The sequence below is a fragment of the Mirounga angustirostris genome, unplaced genomic scaffold, assembly GCF_029215605.1.
Source record: "Mirounga angustirostris isolate CCGP_5_RB_7025 unplaced genomic scaffold, mMirAng1.0.hap1 SCAF_9, whole genome shotgun sequence".
Classification (NCBI taxonomy): Eukaryota; Metazoa; Chordata; class Mammalia; order Carnivora; family Phocidae; genus Mirounga; species Mirounga angustirostris.
Genome location: NW_026991717.1, coordinates 84,549,108 through 84,552,983, shown reverse-complemented (window position 1 = coordinate 84,552,983; position 3,876 = coordinate 84,549,108).

Here is a 3,876-nt window from a genome sequence, read left to right as displayed (position 1 = left end):
CAGAATAAACTTTGGGAAATGCTGGCTTAGCCATACTTCTCTATTCAGTGTATCCCCCCTAAACACATTAAGCATGTTCAAGTTGCTGCTCATGCTTTATTTAAATTGAGAAATTTATACTCATCATTTGAGCCTCAATCCATGTTATACATCAAATGTTTAGAGCTTTTCCTGACACTGAATCCAAACACCTCCCCACAGGAACTAACTGGTTGTATTGCTTTATACATCTAAAATGATCATTCTCACATTATATCAGTTGTATCATTATATCATTATATCTCTCATGCTGATCAGAGTGTCTAGCATACAGAAGGTACAATTAATTGGTATGGCTATCATTCATGAGAATGGTTATGGAGGCTAGCTATATTTATTCATTGAGAAAAATTTGGGCACTTTGAATCTGGTATTATTCCAGAAGAGGATAACAGACATGCTTTGTTATTTGAAATGGATTTGTATATCATTCTTACCATGTGTTACAATTTCCTCTCAAGGGCAGAAACTTGTTTTTGTTTCCATTTTACATATCTGTTCACCCTAGACAGGCAAATAAATTCAGCTCAACAAGCATATACTGAGTAATTGCTGTATGCCAGGTACTATAGCAAACCTTAAATACACGAACATGTTACATATAAATGTTCATAGTTCAATGGGGAGACAGACTCAGAGTCAAGGAAATTTCAATATCAATATGATAAGTACAATAATGGAAAGTATATACAATTTGTAGTAGTTTAGCAGAAAAGATAAACTCTTTATGAGAAGAATTAAGGAAAAACTTCCCAGAGATTTCTGAGCTGTAGTTTGAAGGAGGAATAGGAGTTTTACAAGCTGACCAGAGGCAAGGGCATAAATTAAAAAACAAACAAGCAAACAAACAAAAACAAAAACAAAAAAACACAGAGGCAAAAAATAGTAAAATTTTGAAGAACTAAGAACAGTTTCAGGAGCATTAAGCACCAGATGGTTTGTGGCAGAAAATGAGGCTGAAAATTTAGGCAAAGGCCAGATCATGAGAAGAGCCTAAGATGCCATTCTAAGGAACTTACACTTATCCATCAGGTGATGGGGAGCCAGAGAAGATAAGTAACATTTATTTTTCCTTTGCTGAATTAGTTAAAATTTGTAATATATACATTGAACAAACATCTGTTGAGCACTATTAATACTACAGGCATTTTGCTGTGCACTGGATTATGTAGTGGAGTTGTGCCTTTAGGCTCTTCATAAAGGACATTTTTTTTTTAAAGATTTTATTTATTTATTTGACAGAGAGAGACACAGTGAGAGAGGGAACACAAGCAGAGGGAAGTGGGAGAGGGAGAAGCAGGCTTCCCAAGGAGCAGGGAGCCCGATGTGGGACTCGATCCCAGGACCCTGGGACCATGACCTGAGCCGAAGGCAGATGCTTAATGACTGAGCCACCCAGGCGCCCAATAAAGGACATTTTTGTTGATAAGATAGATAGCCCAGATTTCATTTATACTTTCTATCCTCTCAGTTAATTCTTTTTTTTTTTAAGATTTTATTTATTTATTTGAGAGAGAGAGAATGAGAGACAGAAAGCATGAGAGGGAGGAGGGTCAGAGGGAGAAGCAGACTCCCTGCCGAGCAGGGAGCCCGATGCAGGACTCGATCCAGGGACTCCAGGATCATGACCTGAGCCGAAGGCAGTCGCTTAATCAACTGAGCCACCCAGGCGCCCCTCCTCTCAGTTAATTCTTATCATAAACTTGCAGGACAGTATTTCTAATTTTGTTGGTAATGCTAAGACCAACACTTTGAATCATTTCTGCCAGGTAGCAGATTTTTCAGGAACCCACTTTATAAACTATAATTAGTCTTCTATAAGGGGAAAATTATTTCCTTTATTTCCTTTCTAAATGTTATAGCTTTCATCATATTTTTGTTATACATTACTATCTACATATTTCTATTTAAAGTTAGCCCAAGGAAATCCACATCTTTTCAGCCTATGAACTCTTCTATTTAAGACAAATAGAAGAAAATAAGAAATTTTCTAAAATGAAGGTAATAAGCATCAGGAAGAAGTAAGAAAGGTCCCTAGAAAGTAGAAATAATGCATAAAAGAGTTAAATTCCAAGTATTATCTCAGTAAGCAATACGAAGATATAAGTGGAAGTCTGGATATCAAAACACAGAATTACATAGAGAACTTATATAAAAATCAAATGGCCATCATTTCTATAATAGAGGCTCAAGGGAACAAGTAACACTTGAAATTTCAAAATCAGTGATGGCATAGACAGGAATGAGCAGTGCCTTATTAAAGATGGTCTTCTTATAATATACAAAGCACGTCCCCAACTGTTTCCTACCAGTGTCCTGAATATTGGTAAAAAAAAAAAAAAAAAAAAAAAAAGGTAAAAAACAAAAACAAAAAAACCTTCACACCTAGATGAAAACAAATGATCTGAAACTGGTTGCTGATTTGTTACAAAAAAAATTCTAGTTACTGTTTTAATTATTCTCCTCTAAAAAGAGAACCAGAGGCAAAGAAAATTTGCTAGCACTGCAAAGAATCATGAATTTTAGTTAGATATGGAGATGAGTGCCTTGAGTGAGAAGGTTGCTCAATTTGGGATTACATATTGGGAAATCTTTTTCTGCATGTTTCTAGACATAGGCGGGATTATAAATTGTATATGTTGCTGTGAGGAAGGGAACAGACAAGATTTCTCAAGACCCTGTCAAGCCTGGTGATCTTTGGAAATGAAAGCCTAATTAAGAGGCTCCCTAGGGACAGGTCAAAGGCGTTCTTTTATCTCTACTGCCCCTATTCCAGTTCCTTGATGCTTATTCTGCTCCTTTCATTCAGCCTACTCTAAAACTGAAGAATACGTATTGTGCAAGTTTCCACCTTTGCTTCCTCTACTGTAAATGCATTAGACTATTAGGGTTAAGAATTTTAAATACCTCATCCCTTATCTATGAACTGATGGGTTTTGTTTTGGAATAGAGCTTAACATTTAAAATTCTTCTATTTTTTTTCAATTGGACAACAAAACTTTTTAGACTTGGGACTATAAAAGTCCTTCAAATATCTTTTAATAAATCTGATGAATAATACGTTGTCAAATTTCACTTCGGATTTATGTCTTCCTTCTAGTTTCAAATACTGTGTCGCATGCAATTACTTACTTGGGTTAAACGGTGAGAATCGTATTGACAGTGTCTGACTTCTTTGAAAGCTTTAGGGCGAGTGTCTCTACAGTATCACCCAGATACGAATAGCAACTGATGTACGTTTTAAAACTTAACATAATTATTTTGCAGATTTAAAGTAATTAATGTCATTCCCTTGATAGTACGCGAGGAAGAGTAGGGCATTTTATTGTTCTTTCATATCCTCCGCTCCTCACATGAAAAATTAGTGACGTTAATTTATGTAAGTTTTAAACAACCCTGTAAAGGTGAAATGTTCTAAGTATGACAATTCTATGTGAAAGAGTTTTCCAAAGTTTACAAGCAGGTGTGGATACTGCTGCATCCCCGACCAGCAATCTTTCCTCAAACCACTACACAGCGCCATGTTAAAAATTTTAATTTAAAAATTTAACTTCTAAAACTCTAACATTTAACTATAAGTTTCCTCTTACCAACACTCATAAGCAACATCTAAAAATCAAGATAGGCTTCGGATGCTAACCCTCAGTACACCACCTCCCCAATCACCATCCCAAACGCTGTACACAGCCTCGCTCAGGTCAGCAATTACCCGCTCCTGGTCCTTGGCGTGACGATATAGCTGCACCTGATTGGTGCACCGCCTTGTCAGTCATAACGAGAGGTGGTCCTCAAAGGCCCGGTCTAAATGAGACGCTGTGTTTTTTACGTCATCTGCCA